The following is a 7,037-nucleotide window of genomic DNA, read 5'->3' on the forward strand; positions in this document are numbered from 1 at the left end:
CTCATCAGGGTCTGTAGGTGCTGAGATGGTGTGTGACAACCATCACAGCACTGGGACATCTTCACCAGGCTGCCTTCCACTGGCCAGGATTGGCCAAAAGCCGGTTAACTGGGTCTGCCCAAAATACCGTTATATCCTGGCAATTCACTTGGCTTCTAAACCAGAAGAGGGTTCCTCAATGTGATCTAACTAAATTGTGTTAAAAATCCTTTTCCATCTCTTTAAATGGTTCAAATTATACCTCTAATTAAATTCCCTTTAATAATGCTCTTGGCTATTTAGTTACTGCAGCAGGGTTAAGCATTTCCTAAGCTTCTTGGTTTAATTGACTTTGATAATACAGCTAAAGCAGCTCAAGCATGCTCGACACATCTCTTGCAGAGATGGGGTTTGTTTCAATGTGTATGAGGGGTCGAGCGTTCAGGTACACACCTGATCTTCTAAATGAACCTGATGTTCATGGCTATTAGCAAGCCAGACGATCCTTCTGCTTCATGCAGTGTTTTCTGTCCAGAATAGTTCCCGGTGAAAGCCTGGCTCAAAAACCCCCTGAAATCTGATAAAATGTATAGATTTATTGTGAGTTTCCAGCCAGGTCAGGGGCTGAGTTCTAGACGGGAAGTGGTTTTGGTTTTCTGAAATGTTAGATGATTTGGCCAACACAAACTGAACACAGCTGTCCCAAGCCTGTTAATAAGTCAGACGATGGCGCTATCAATGCTGGTTTTGAGACTGATAAAAGACTCTTTTTAATATGCTACTGTTATACTGTTTTTTCTTCTCTGAGCTGATTTACTGATGTGAGTCTCTCCAATACAGGCTGAGAACCTACTAACACAACTATGCTTAATGCTGCTCCAGACATTGCTTATTTTTTCCCAATGCAGAGGAGAAATGAGCAGCAATTCTTTGATGTAGGGAGTAGGTTGAGCTGATGATCTCAGCACTGGCAAAACAGATATGCAAGAAGGACTTGACCACCTTTAGAAGCAGCAGCATCCATGGAGATGCTCCAGGACTACAGAGATGTCCATTAGATTACCTGACTGACTGTGGCTTTTTCCCCACATCTGACCCAGAGTGAAAGCTCAGGTAGAAAAAGGGCTTTTTGCTCTGAGTGTCTGTGTGTTGCTTTGAGCACTTCTGCTTTGTTTAATTTCTTGTTCTTCTCTAGGCATTCTGGTGCCACTGCCTTCAGTTGGAGGAGACATGCCTCTCCCTCTGCTCTGAAAAAAGAAAGAACCAAACACACTTCACTGATCTCCCTATTCCACAGAAAGGGAAACCGAGTTATGAAGGAAAAGGACATAACTCATGGAATATCATGGACCCAGTCAGAGGAGGGAGAGAAATTGCAGAATGGGTGCAAGTGATCCTGGTGTGCTCTCAAAAGCAGGCTCAGCACCTGAGGCTGCAAGAAAAGCCTCTAAAGGTCTAAAAAAAATCCTAGAGACTGCCTGCAGGTGGTCCTCATGGCTGGGTGAGATGGAGTTGTGCTCTATGCCATTGCAGCAGTGTTTTGTTTTATTGACACAGGATAGCCCTCCCTGAGGCTCCTTCCCTCAGCCTTGAGCTGGTCCCAGTGGGACAATGCTGCAAACCCCTTATGTGCTGGAAGTGCTCCCTTGCACCATTCTCAGCCTTTTAGCCAAATGGTTGATAAACCTGTCCACTGATGGGAAAAGTTTTCTGGTGAAGGTAACCAGCACAGGTTACTCCAGCAATCCAGGCCACAACATCTTGCAAGAGACACTTTAACATAGAAACTCAGTAAAACTTCTGATTCTACAAATCCTCCTGGATGTTAAACAGCGCCAAACCTGGCAGAAAACACAGTGCCAGTAAAGAGCCTGGGGAGGATCGGAAGCATTTTTCTAGTGCCGGCTTCTATCAGACTTTGAAATGGCATCCGGGAACATGATGAAGCTGCTAGCAACTTGGCAAAAATAATGCATAATGCAACAGGAACAACAGTGCTCAAAACCAGGCAGATTGAGTTGTAATGTCCACTATGATGGAAAGGTCTCTCCTATCCCGAGGGTGTTCTGATGTCCATGAGTGGGTATAAATAGACCTTGAAGAGGGCAAAGACAGCAACTTGGCAGCATTCCCTGGCATCTCCCCGAGCTGATGTAAGCCAATGTGCTGACTGGCCCTGGAGCGGCGGGGGGAATCCCGGGTGATGGATGTGCGGCGGTTCTCCAGGAGCCTGTCACTGCAGGCTGTCCTGCACCACAGGGACCGTGCCTCCCTTCTTGGCTTTCTTGCTGCCTTGGTCCTGCTGGTTTGAATGACAACTATAAACCTTGAGGATTCAGACCCTAGAGCCTGGGACAGACACCATTATAATTGCATAAATCAAACATCATAAAAAAAAAAAAGACAGGCTTTACTTTAGCTTCCTGCAGACAGTCCATTAAGATAATTACTTGCTTGTATCAGTCAAACGAAGTCACTGCAAGTGCTGTCCCCCCTGGTAGAAACTGGCAGCATGGTCATGCATCAGCCCAAATCCTTTCGCTGCTGTTTGCGTGTTGTCTGTCCATCAGGCCAGACACCCCCACAGACTCCAGCTGAGGATCTCTTTCATCCATGCGTCTGCCCACAGGATTTTTGTAACATTTCTGCTAGTGAAAGTTCTTTTACAAAGATGTTCCTCTTCTTGGGTGATCCCAGAGTCTTTATCACATCTTCTTACCCCGGTCCCTTTGTCTGGTTTGCCTTGATCCAGTTGGTATGTTGGCTCAGTCACCTTAGAGAAAAGGAGCTTCCCACATAGTGACTTTCATCTTTACAAGTCTTATACTGCTGTTTCATTCATAAACTTTAGTAGGACAGACATAACCTGAGGGACCTCTGGGCCAGGCCAGCATTGTTGGTGGCTCTGTACAGGTGGAGAAGTGGAGGCACGGAGGGAGGACATGAGCTGCCCAAAGATTTGCAGGTGGTCAGCGGGAGAGCCAGGAATAGTGCCCAGGAGGCAACTCAGTCCCAGGGCGAAGATGTGGGCAAGGTTAACATGGCAAATAAAAAATGATCCCTCTGAAATAAATGTGACCCATAAAATACATAAACATTGCCTAGCCATAAACAGCATTTACTATTTACAGCATCAGAACACAAGGATATTTGCCAGCCATTTGCAGCTTAAAGGATAAACAGCACTTCTTTTGATCCTGAGTTGTCGAAAAGTTTATATTTAAAGCCGTTCATTTCTCCCCAGTCTTTCACCCTTTACATCATTTGGTTTATGCTTTGCACTGATCCCACTGCTGTAAATATCACTTTTGCAGTACAGTGGCAGTGCAGTAAATATCCTTTCTGGTAATGAAGGAGGCTGGGAGGGACTCCTCCACTCCCTGTAACAAACTGAAATAGAAACACTGTGGGGATAAAATACAAGAATTGGAGCTTTGACTAAATGGCAGCTTTTGTCACCATTTCTCTGAGTATTTGAAAAATGGAGGCTGTGAATCCAGATCAGAAACACGCACCTGGGAACATCAAAGGAAGCCTGAAAAGACAAAAAAATTACTGAGCATTTTGCTAAACCTTGGATTTTTCTGGTGGCTGGAGGGCAAGAAGGCTGTGTTTACTACAACTAACAGGTTTGTTTAGAATGAAATAAAAATCAACAGTAAACTACTCAGGATTTGGCTGCTTGTCCCTTCCCAAACCTCTTCTTGCTCTGCTGCCTAACTAGCATGACTTAGCCACATCTCCAGATCCCTTCTGAGAAGTATTTATGGTCCAGGGCTACAAACACTGTGCTTTTTTTAAAAAGAAAAATCCAATATTTTAAATACCTTCTGCTTGAACTCCGTTGGATGTTTGGAAATGTCTTGAGATCCCTGAAGTCTGATTTCCTTTTTTCTGCACAGAAAACCTTTACATTCTTCTGGGTCCCTTACACGGAAGCGCCTTAGGGACTGATTCATTTTGATTTTATCATTTTGGTTTGTTGCAGTGTGAAATTTATATGAAGATATTAAATGTAATAATGGTATGTTTATTGGAAATATGTAAATATAAAACTAAAATACTGTTTTAAAATAAAACTTGAGCAAAACAAATTGGAAAAGTAAAATGCCAAATCAAAACAAAGCATGTCTGCACTATTGAAACTCAAATGTCATTTCTCTTGGCTTTTCCCGTCCAATCTACATTCTTGTGAAATGTTATGTGTATAGTGATAAAGACTCTGCATTTATATAGTTTATTTGTCTTATGATAAATAAGAAGTTACCACCTCTCCCAGCTGTATGTGCTTGGTTTTTAGTACTTTTAGTACTTACTCTTAAACTGGGCTTTGCTCTTTCCTGGCCCATCCCAAGGGTGGCAGATTTGACAATCCAAAGAATGAAGGCATCCAGCAGAGTGGAATTTTAGCGTCAGGATTTTACAAACCAGGAAATGTTGTTAGAAAAAGAAGGGAAGATCGGAAGAAGAATGCAGCACAGTGAGAAAACCATGCATAGGTTTGGGTCATCGCGCAGAACTTTGAGGTACCAGATACTGAAGGCAAACCTCTCCCTTGCCTGGGTGCTGAGGATGATGCTACCCCGATTGGTCGTGCTGGTGAGAACAAGCTGTATCTCCTGACTTCACACTGGAGTCTTCTGCTGGACCTGGCTGCCTTTGGAAAGCCATTTATTTTAATTCGGTCTCATTCACCTGCAGGCAGAAGCCTTGGCTGCAGTTAGGCCGTGCTGGTTGTTAGGGCAGTGCAAAGCCTCTCCAGCTCTGCTAAGCACTTACAATATTATTGTTTTCCAGCTGAAGCGTCCCAGCAGTTTAAGCACTCTGACAGTGAGCTTCATGCTGCCATGTCATTAAACGTGTCTCATCCACGCTGTGACATCCAGACAAGCTTAGTTCAGCCAAGCTCAGCCATCCAAGCTGGCTGAAAACAGACATCAGCAACCAGGGTCTCACACCAGCGGCAAGATGACCTCAGCACCTCCAGCCCCTCTGCCCCGCTGCTGGTGGGAGCACAGAGACCGCTTTTACCCATAGTGCTGGTGGACCAGAGCAGTTCACCCCATCATGTACTGAAGAGTTCTCCGGAAAATTATATTTGTCACCTCCATCCTGAGAATAGTCCTGATGGTCATAGTCTGAGCAGAGATGTGGAAAGCAAGGGACCAGGGTGCAAACCCAGGTCAGGAAATCCCAAATGGATGCAGGTGTTGTCTTTCACTATCACCTTCTTTGACTTGATACAAAGCCTTTTCTCCTCCATCTTCACTCAGATAATAAGACAATGGGACCATTGTTTGGGGGAAAAAAACCTCCCTGGCTATACGCCACAACTTCCCATCAGCCTGAAGCATTTGATTTCAGCAGGAGCAACGTGGGACCGGTACCATCCAGCAGTGGAAGGAAACAGGGGATCTGGTATTTAAAGCAAACACTTTTTTAGTAAGGAGACATGGACATGAATGTGCTGGAGGGAGAGGCAGCCCTTCTTTGTGCCAGGACAAGTGAAGCCTACAATAGCAGCTCTGCAGAATGGCGGGGCTGCTCTGGGGTCAGCATGAGCTGTTAATGGTTTGTCTGTTTACGGGAAGAGCTTTAAATGCATATTTTCCTCTTGAAATATTGGATCCAGTGTTTTCATTTTTGGAGGCCTGGGGAAAAATTATGTTTCATATTTTAAAAATAAACACTGCTTTTACAGAGGTATCAATGCAGACCTACAGTATCCAGCACACCTTTGCCTCTCACCTTATTTTCAAAGCTTTAATGTTGCTTGTGTGCCACAACCTCTGCTAGTGAAAATATTCACCTGAAATGTATTTATCTTTCTTTGCTAATTAAGAGCAAAATGACACAGAGAAACTTTATATTTTTCTCAGCAAGAACAGCCATAGAGACTTCATTTACGGAGGGCTCTGAATGATCCCTATTCATGGCAAGCAAGTACTGTCTGCACCAATAGATCCTTGTATGCATGGCAGAGCAACAGGAGAAACCCCGTCGTAGACAGGGCTGGAGTTAAAATCTCCTGGGTTTTATGCTTTTATTTCACTTTGTTCCCTAATAGTGGCAAATGTATGGGTGTAGCTGTTCTATATATTTGGGGCGCAAACATACCTATGTGCATATAAGCACACAAGGATATCAACGAATAGTATTTATACATATTAGCACTCATCTAAATCCACACATACATAAACACATCTGTGAAAAGCCTGCACAGAGGACAGTGATATGTCTGCATGTATGTTCACACACACATATTTATCTACATAAACACATACATGCAATCATGCACGTATGGTCACATGTGTATATATTTATGCATCCATTCACGGGCATAAGCATTTATACATGACGTTTTTATACTGGGCTCTCTGTGCATGTAGATGTATGCGTGAAGGTCTGCATGTGTTTTCTGTACTACTCCATCATCATTATCTGCAATTTTCAATCCTGCATGGTAGCCCTTTTAATCCCAGGGGCTCTGAAATAACAAGCAAACCAAATAAGATGCCACGGAGCTTGGAAAAGGGCTTCAATGACAGAAGGAGGTGAAATGGGAGCAAAAAAAAGCTCATCTGAAGCATTTGATCTTTCTGGCTAAAAATTTCCAGCTAGCTCCAGAGATAGTGGAAAGTCTGTGATTGATGGTGTGTAGCTGGGAAGATAGCAGTGGGACAAATCCATGCTGATTTTGCATGAGAACATAACCATCTCTTAATATTTTAATTAACACTTTTAATGTTGAAAGAGTCAAGAATAACCTGGAAACTTCACTAAGGACAGGTCCTTTTTTTCCTAATCAAAGACCCTTTCTCCACGGGAGCTCTTGGTCTCTCTTGCATCACTTTTGGAGTAAAGAGTGACTCTGGATAAGGGAAGAGCAACTGGGCTTTGAATTACAGGTAGTTTGCCATGGCACTGCACTAACACAATGCAGATTAAATGGATGAGTGCTTCCAGGGGGTGCGGCTGGAAAGGTGAGCAAAGACTAATCCATCAGAGGAGAAGGGCTTTAATCAACTGACAATAGTGTAATACAGTAGTTAAAAAAA

Source organism: Strix uralensis, chromosome 25, assembly GCF_047716275.1.
Source record: "Strix uralensis isolate ZFMK-TIS-50842 chromosome 25, bStrUra1, whole genome shotgun sequence".
In the NCBI taxonomy this organism is placed as follows: Eukaryota; Metazoa; Chordata; class Aves; order Strigiformes; family Strigidae; genus Strix; species Strix uralensis.